The 10,038-nt window shown below is 41.3% G+C and overlaps 1 pseudogene; it reads left to right on the top strand.

Moving 5' to 3' along the window:
- Positions 1-807: 807 nt before the first annotated feature.
- Positions 808-3,477, top strand: LOC137364612 (probable G-protein coupled receptor 139; annotated as a pseudogene).
- Positions 3,478-10,038: the final 6,561 nt, after the last annotated feature.

The raw sequence follows: 10,038 nt of genomic DNA, 5'->3' as shown, positions 1-10,038 counted from the left end.
CATTGGCAACCCTGGCGAAAACCAAAGGACACAGGTTTAAGGGATTGCAATAGAATCAATGGCGAAATGAGGGAAAAGGTATGTTTCCAAAACACGTGTTGAGGATATGAAATGAACTGGCTGAGAAAGTGATGAAGCCAGATTCAAAAAGAAGCGAATTGAATAAACAACTGAAGAGAGAAACAATGCAGGTCAGTGATGAGGAGATGTGGGTGTGAGATTAGCTAAGCTGCCTATGCAGAAAGCTGACACGGACAAGACAGACCAAATGGCCAACTGATGTGGTGTAACAATTCTATATTCCTTTTTGCTTGAATATATGAATTGTTGAACGGAATTGCGCAGCTAAAGCGAGATTCCAATGTATAGACGAACATCCATTACAAGCTTCTCTGACGTTAGGAATTTAATTTCTGAATAGTCATGCAGAATGAAGACCATCACGAAAACAACATTAAATCTACAGATGGGACTCATGATTTTTGTAGGACTTCCTTGATTTCTGTTTAACACAGCTTCCAGTTATGATTATTTGCTTATTGTGATCAGATTTGCCCAGTGCTGGGGGTGGGGGATAGTTCCAATTCTATTTCAGTGGAAAATAATTCCATCAACAGGAAATTAACAGAGCTGTCGTAATCTGTTTATTCAAAGATTTAAAAATAACTGTTTGATCAATCTTGCAACCTGCATGTCCCCATAGAGATCTGGAAGGATATAAAGTTAATGCACAGGGAATGTGGCACCTCAGAATTTCTAGAGAGATATTACCTGCAGGACGAACAGACCGATCACTCCAAGCAGAAAATGCACCAACCAATTCAATGGGTGAGGAACATATTCTATGTGATCCTTGCGATAATTGGCGTTCCTGGTAAGTATCTCTAACCAATGAAGTTTTTTTTTAAATCAGCGTATGAGCTGGTTTCTTCCATTACCATGGGAATAATAATATTACATGAGATCCAATGGTTACAGTTACACAGACACACACTCAATAACATAATTGCATTAATTTCCTGAATTATCTGTGCGGTTTCAATCTGTTGCTTCAACTGTTGCTAGCTCAAGACACTCTGCATTGTAAAACCATTGAATTATGTCGGATGTTGTGTTCCTTAGGATCACTGTTCAAGGCAGGAAAATCTCAGAGGGGAAGGATTACTGGAATTGTCTGTTAATGTAGAATTATACTGTGTGTGCACTAACTGGAGTGGAGCACCTGACCTCTGTATAACTGGGAGTCTCTGTCACTCCAGAATTGCACTGATTGTGTCTGACTAAATAATGTGGAATACGTAACACGTGGGACCATGTATTTCCTGGAGTATCTGTCATTGTATTCAATGCGGGTCCCCATCTTACTCTTACTCCAAGTAGAGTTGTTGACAGCACTATCGGGTGCTGATTAATTTCCTTTCCGAGCGCGGTCCTGAGAAGCGTTTGGTCATGAGTGCACTGCAATAATAAATAATCCTCTTCAATATTACGAAACAAAACTGATGACTATGACTTGTTAATAGACAAGTTATTGATTTTGCAGCACAGAAACTGACCATTCGGCACAACTAGATTAGGACTGTCTTCCTGCTCTGCACGAGCCTCTCTTCATTCCAGATCATCTAATCCTATCAGCATATCCTTTCAATCCTGTCTCCCTCGCTTCTTCTTACTTTTTTCCATCATAACTATTCCAAGAGGTCTCAATTTCACGTTCCCATCAGTACAAGTAAATAGGTCTCTCTTGAATTCCATCGTGAATTTATTGATGACCATCTTATTTTCAGGAAATGCAGAACTGGTCACCAGCAAAGGTGGAAATATCAGGTCCACGTTTTCCCTCTCTAACCCTTATATAATTTTAAAGGCCTCTATTCGTTCAACACTCATCCTTCTCTTATCGACATAATAGAGCCACAACATAGCCCAGTAACTATAATCTCCCAGTTATGGTATTATTTTTGTGAAGCATACGTGCACCGGCTGGTTACCCTGGATATTTTTATCACGTGTAGTCCAGAAGAGTACACATTATTTACGTGTCCAATCACCACCTTTCGAATACGTTATTATGACACTTTTCTTACAATTATATTACTGTAGAAATGAACGTCTGTGCTTTGATGACATTTGCATTGACTCATGAAACTCCCTTTTCACTTTAACTCATTTGCACATCAGAGGGAGTGGTCCAAGATGTATGAGTGCCTCCCATACGAGGGACTGGTTCGAGTCAGGGATGGATTTCTTCGATCCCAGGGAGTGATCTGAGTCCAGGATGGGTTCCTGCAGTGGGAGTGATTGGAGACCGGGTACAGTTCTCCAGTCGACCCATTCTTTGACTGCTCGTTGTTACATTTAACTAGTTGACCAGCGTCTGGTGAGCGGGGTGCTGTACCTCCATGTCCAGGATTTGTTAAATCTGGTAGTGCTGGTGTTGGAGGCAGGTTGGGATCATGGACCTGATCTGACCCGATCCCAAATCACACCGTTTTCGTTCGAAAACCCTTCCTTCCAGGGTGAGAAGCGGAGAATGTTTTTTCAGTAATTTGAAGCCTCTTCTCCCTTCTCGCCTTTGCAGTTAACTTAGTCTCACTTGTGATCCTGTCCAAGGGAAAATGCGGACTCTCCAGCTGCACCACCTGCTACCTGGTCGCCATGTCAACGGCGGATTGACTGGTCATTATCACTGAGATCATTCTCCGGAAATTCAATAGGCTTTATTTCCCATTAAATTTCCTCGACCTCACCTCTGTGTGTCGCTCTCGTTATTTCTTGATCCGTGCAGCCATCGACTGTTCCGTCTGGTTCACCATCGCTTTCACATTTGATCGATTTGTCGCCATTTGTTGCAAGAACCTGAAATCCAAATATTGCACCAGGAAAAGTGCGGCTGTGGTTCTATCAATAACTGGCATACTGCTCTGTCTAAAAAATATTCCCACCTACTTTCGATATAAACCAAGACGGGTAATCGACAATGTCGAATGGCGCTGCTCCAATAAGCGAAGCTATTTTACTGACCCTCGACGGATTGGATTTAGAATGTTTGAAAAAGTTTTAACACCATTATTACCATTCATTTTAATTCTGTTACTGAACGCTCTGACGTTCAGGCACATTTTAGTGACCAGTCGAGTTCGTCAGAGACTGAGGAGTCAGAGCAAGAAAGATAATCACAGTGACTCTGAAATGGAGAGAAGAAGGAAGTCTTTGATTTTACTCTTCAGCATATCTGGCAGTTTCATATTTCTGTGGTTGGTGTATATTTTATATATATTTGATGCTGGTTATTTCTTAGATGATGATTCTTTTTATATCTTTGAAAAGGTCGCATACATGCTGCGGAATTTAAATTGCTGTACAAACACATTTATTTATGTGGCCACTCAGTCCGTGTTCAGACAGCAGTTAAAAAGCGCAGTGAAATATCCAGTCACATCAATTATTAAATTAATTAATAAACAAAGGAACTGAGACCATCTTAAAGATACAGTGGTCAATGGACAAAAGTTTACCACTGGAGGTCCAGAAGAAAATGGCTTGTTGGAGTAAAGACAAACAATAGAGCTATTCGTGACGGGAAGAGCAAGAGGATCGTAAGTAAATTAGCAGGAACCAATAAAAGATAACGAGCAGTGAGAAAAGGGAAATTGATGACCTCCGTAAAGGGGTCAGGAGGAGAGTGATTGCGCTCCATAAAGGAACTGATGTGAAAGAAGCTTGAACTGAATATGACACCTATCATTAAACAAGAATCATGCAGTTTAATTAGTATGCTAACTGACTTGATCAATTAAATATATCTATAGAAGAAAACATTTATATTTAGAAACAACATTCTTTCCTGATATTCCACCAGACACATTTATTCTTAATTGCTTTGGCACCCTGGTACTGTTGAGGTGAATTGTCTACGATAGTTGACATTGTTGATAAGAAGGTGAAACGTTGCTTGAACAACTGCTTTCTATCTACAAGGATGTGATATGTGATCACACAGTGAAATGTTAACACTTGGAGCATAGGAAATAAGCGATGGACATGCTTTTAGCGTACACCACCCAAATTACAGAGGTGCGGTGACAGCAGATGAACCTCACGTTAAACTAATGGAAGAAGTAATTCAAAACATTTCATGATAAGGAATCGGAAGCCCAAAAGTTGGAAACTCAGAGTCTTTGCTGGTACAGTTTGCAGTGGTGTCTGTTGTAATTACTCTGAAATGCAGTTCAACGTATTGTCAATTCAGAGGCAGGAGGGAAGAAAAAGCATCGCCTGTGCTAGCAACATTCAAGGAATCCTGGCCTTGAAGGAGAAGAAACTTCCATGTTGCCTTCAGTGCTTTTTAAATCATATTTATAACATCTTGCTTTATAAATTATACTGGATTAATAAGTAGCCGTTATTTGTAACTTGTTAGGTCAGGCACAACTGAGAACCCCATTGTAATAAATTAAAAATTCAGAACTGAGAATTTTTAAATGGGGCCAGACGTTGAAAAAGGCTAAAACGAAATGACTGGTTGTGAAGTTGAGTGGAATCTTGCACTGATTAGTTTGACAAACTTTTTTCATACCAGGAAGGGATAACATAAGGGAAACAACCATACATAGATCCGCAAGACCTGTGAATAAGATGTCATTTGAATTACCATATAAAAGATTGGTCAAAAGCAAAGAACGAATATCAGTGGAAAGGAGGAATAATTTAGAATTTTAAGCTTAAAGAACCATAGAATCATAGAAATATAAAATGATTAGGGCACAGGAAGAGGCGACTTTGACCCATCGTGTCTGTGCCAACCGAAAAAGGATCCATCTATTCCAATCCCAACTTCCAGCATTTAGTTCATAACCCTGCAGATTATGGTAGCTGATGTGCATATCCAGGCTCCTTTTCAATGAGTTGAGAGTCTCTGCCTCAACCACCCTTTCAGGCAGTGAGGTCCAGATCACGAACACCCTCTGGGTGAAAAAAGTTTTTCCTCATCTCCCTTCTATTTTTCTGGCAATCAGTTTAAAGCTATGCCCCCTCATCACTGACCTCTGTGCAAATGCGAATAAATCCTTGACCTCCACTCAAGCCGGGCTCCTCAAGATTTTGCACATTTCAATCACATCTCCTCTCAGACTTCTCTGTTCCAAGGAGGATAACCACAGCCTATCCAATCTTTCCTCCTACCTGCATTTTCCAGTCCTGGCAACATCCTTGTAAATCTCCTCTGTACCCTCTCCAGTGCAATTACATCCTTTCTGTGATGAGGTGACCAGAACTGCACACAGTACTCAAGTTGTAGCCTAACCAATGAGTTATACAGTTCCAGCATATCCTCTCTGCTCTTATGTTCTATACCTCAGCTATTAAAGGAAAGGATTCCATATGCCTTCCGAACCACCTTATCGACCTGCCCTGCTCCCTTCAGGGATCTGTGATATTGACTCCAAGGTCCCTCATTTCCTCTGCACTTCTCAGTATTTTCTCATTCATCGTGTACTCCTTTGTCTTGTTTGACTTCCCAAAATGCATCACCTCGCATTTCTCTGGCTGGAATTCCATTTTGTCACTTTTGTCCCCATCTGACCAGACCATCAATATCATCCTGCAGCCTACAGCTATCCTCCTTGCTATCTACCAAAGAGCCAATCTTCATCTGGTCTGCAAACTCCTTGATCATGCCCCGTACATTTATGACAAATCGTTAAGATCTACCACAAAAAGCAGGGGACCCAGTACTGAGCCCCCCGGAATACCACTGGAAACAGCCCTCCAGTCATGAAGACACCCATCAACAATTACCCTTTCTTTCCTGCCACAAAGCCAATTTTGTATCCACCTCGGATTTTGTGATAATTACTCTTACTAAATTACCATGAATGAACTGATCAGGCTCCAAGCAGAATGGACCTTTTGTTCTTTGTTTCTCGAAACAGGAGGATCATATGGTCAAAGAGATCGATCAACTGCAGCAGCTTCAGACTTTTGCAACATTTATGACAGCATGTTAATATTTTGATCTGAAGGCTTGGCCTTCTTTTTTAAAAAGTCAGGAATTGGCATTAAATCATTCATACATCTGTTTCTATTTGTTATATTTCCAGAGAAAGTCTTTATAATCATTTGTAATCAGCTTGCATAACAACTGTAGACATTAGTGTTGCTGATAAATTCATTTGAAACCACGAAACATGGAAATAATTGTTTATGACATTTAAATCAAGAATAAATAAATTAATATTAGTTGCTATCCCAAGCACTCAAAAGGAAATCAACCTGAGTTTAAAGGGATATAAACATACACAATTTTCAAAAAAGGTTAATGGGAATGCCGTCCAGGTGGTTGCTGAGTATTGAGGATTTTTTAAAAGATAAATTAATGAATGATATTATCAACTGACGACACCATGATATAAATTTGGGAAACTTAGATGAAAAAAAGTCAGCTTGATTCGGTGCGTTTCCTGTCAATATTCAAGGGATATCTGAGGTAAATAATAAGCCAGCATGCGTAATATGTTGCTTTAATCGAATGTACTACATGATAAGAGTTTAGGAATTAACAGCACTCCTGTGCAAGTATAATGACTGTCATCGAGTGAGGTGATCAGCAGGTGGGGTGACCGTCTTCAGTCTGAGGAGTGTCAATGAAGTTTTAACAGATAATAACATTCTTCATCGTCAGTAGTCATTTGGGGTTATTTTAGAAGGTAAGAAAATGTAAAATTTGTGCAGATCGCACCATTCATGAGCGAGAGAATAGAAAGAGTGGTCAACAACAAAATTTAGATTAAGGAGGTGGATTTTGTCCTTTGGGGAATTGGAGGTTATTGGAATGGTGTTTTAAAATGACTAACTTTAGTTAATCTCCATAATAATTCATGATTGGACTCATTAAGAAAGGAATTAGTCAATGTCATACTTTGGGAATGATAACATGATCCGTAAATGTTTTGTAACTTTACCTTGCATTCAAAATTAAACATCCATCCACTGTATAAATGTATTAAGGCGGGGTAAAATCAGTTGAGCTGCATTTATCTTTCAATAGGCAACTATTTTGTAGCAACTTGCAAGAAGTCATTTGAATTATAAGAGAATCCAGTTTCTGTTTTAGCCGAACTTACATCAAGCCAATAGGAGAGAAAATATTTGAGTATGACCACTGGGATTTTGAAGTGCAACAACAGCTGAGACAAAGACAAAGGAATGATTACTGGAGGAATCAAATGAATAGATAAACAAAACATGGGAAGGCCTGGAATTCAAATGAATTGTTGATTCTTGAAACAAAAAAGAAGCATTTTAAATATTGTATTGGATAATAAAGTTTCTTCAACTCTCAGCAGTTGGTGCATAACAGTTGTTGGCGAATAACTACAAATTGCTGGTTTGGAAATTAAAGGTAAAGGGAAAGGTTGACAGTTTATTTTTAATATCGTGGTAGTTTTTTGGGGGAACCAAGGTCCCTAGTGTAAATAATCTAATTGTTGGGTAATTGAAGGGTATAAATTAAGGGTAAGTTATGACAGGGCAGCTCGGCAACATGGAGTGCTCCTCCTGAGCGATATGGGAAGTCAGGGACACTTCCAGTGTCCAGGGCGAACACGTGTGCTGGAGGTGTCTCCAGCTGCAGCTACTCGAAATCCGCGTTTCGGATCTGGGACGGCGGTTGGGGACACTGTGGAGCATCTGCGAGGCTGATACCATCGTGGATAGCACATACAAGGAGGTGGTCACACTGCAGGTAAAGACTGTTCAGGTAGAAAGGGAATGGGTGATCCCCACAGGCAGAGTAGAAGAACTAGGCAGAGAGTGCAGGAGTTCCCTTGGTCCATCTCCATATCTAACAGATGTTCCGCTTTGGATACTGTTGGGGGAGATAGCTTCTCAGGGGAACGCCGCAAGAGCCAGGTCAGTGGCACCACGAGTGCCTCAGCTGCACAGTAGGGGAGGAAAAAGAGAGGGGGAACTTTAGAGATAGGGGATTCTATCGCAAGTGGTACAGACAGGCGTTCATGTGTCCGCAAACGTCACTCCAGGATGGTATATTGCTTGCCTGAAGCTCGGGTCAAGGATGTCACAGAATGGCTGCTAGACATTCTGAAGGGGGACAGTGAACAGTCAGAGGTTGTGGTACACATTGGTACTAACGACATAGGTAGAAAGAGGGATGAGATGATGCAAGAAGTACTTAGGGTGCTAGGTAGCAAATTAAAAAGCAGGACCTCAAACGTTCTAATCTCTGGATTACTCCCAATGTCAGGTGCGAGTGAGTATAGGAATAAGAGGATTGAGCAGATGAATGCATGACAGGAGTGAGGGTTTTAGTCTCTGGGATCACTGGCTCTGTTTCTGGCAAAGGTGGGACCTGTAACAGTTGGAGGGGTTGCACCTGAACCGGAATGGGACCAACATCCTTGCTGGCAGGTTTGCTTGTGCTGTTTGGGGGTGAGGGGGTGGTTAACTAATTTGGCAGGTGGATGGGATACAGAGTGGAGGTACAGTAGGGGATTATGTACAGTCAAATATGGAAGAGAAACTGAGAGAGACTGGAAGGCTCAGCAAATATAGACCAGGACCCCTGGCGGTTCCCTTAGACATGAATCAATGAGTCATTCCAAGGCTGGTGGGCAGGTTTACGGGAGACCAGAGAGAACCTCGACCTGGTCAGCTCTTTTGAAACAGAAAACCAACATTGCATTGGCAGTGATATTAATAAAACCCTTAGGAAGACAGCAGTAGGCCATTCAGCCTCATCCAGCTTGTCCCACGCATTCACTCAGGTCGTGGTTGATTTGCTCCCTCGCCACATCAAGCTGTCTCGGCTCTGTAAACATTAATACCCTTTCTTAACAAAGCTCTACGGATAATCAGGAATTAATGCCACTGCCTGTTAAAACTGGGGAATTCCTTTCCTCAGCCTCTCTGCCTGTCAACCTCTCATACATGCTTAAAGACATTCCTTAAAACTAACCTCTTTGACCAAGCCTTTGGTCATCAGCCTTAATCTCTCATGCGGGTTTGGTGTCAGATTTTGTTTTATAATGCACCCTGCGTATTATCTTAGGGATTGTATTATTATTACTCGCCTTCTCCCTCACCCCATCTCTCTCTCTCTCTCTCTCTCTCTCTGACTCTATCTCCCTCTCCTCACCTCTAAGACAAGTATATCCTTCCTGAACACCAACATTTAACAGTTTCTCACCATTTGAACAATGTTCTGTGTTTCTATTATTCCTGCCGAAGTGAAGAACCTCATATTTCTCCACCTGATATTCCAGCTGCCAATTTCTTGCGCAGTCACTTAACCTGTCAATCTTGCTTTGCAGTCTCCTTGTGCCCTCCTCACAGCTAACTACCCTACCTTACTTTGTATCATCAGCCCATATAACAGTAACATAGGCAGTGTTTGAGAGAGGCACGTTTGCCCTGGCAAGTATTAAGATACAACAGGTTGATATTTTGTGCAGGATATTTCTGTATATTCATTGGAGTTGTTAAGATGAAAGATCTTTCATAAGAGATTATGGGAACGTAGGAAGATAGAAACAGGAGTCGGCTATTCAGCCCCTCGAGCCTGTCTCACCATTCAATGAGATTATGGCTGATCCGTAGCCTAACTCCATATACCTGCCTTTGGCCCATATCCCTTAATGTCTTTGCTGAACAAAAATCGATCTCAGATTTAAGCTAACAACTGTTCTCGCTTCAACTGCTGTTTGCGGGAAGAAATCCCAACCTCTACCACTCTTCGGGTGAAGAAGTGCTTCCTCACATCTCTCCTCAATGGTCTGGCCCTAACGTTTAGACTATGTCCCCTAGTTTTAGAATCTTCAACCAGTGGAATTAGTTCATCTTTCTCTAGCCTGTCCTTTCCTGTTAATCTCTTGAAGACTTCGATCAGATCACACCTTAACCTTCTAAATTCTCGCGAGAACAGGCCTAATTTGTGTAATCTCTCCTCATAACTTAACCCCTGTAGTCTAGGTATCATTCTAGTAAACCTACGTTGCACTCCCTCCAAGGTCAATACCTCCT

Source organism: Heterodontus francisci, unplaced genomic scaffold, assembly GCF_036365525.1.
Source record: "Heterodontus francisci isolate sHetFra1 unplaced genomic scaffold, sHetFra1.hap1 HAP1_SCAFFOLD_140, whole genome shotgun sequence".
NCBI lineage: Eukaryota > Metazoa > Chordata > Chondrichthyes > Heterodontiformes > Heterodontidae > Heterodontus > Heterodontus francisci.
This window is presented reverse-complemented; position numbering and strand designations above follow the sequence as displayed.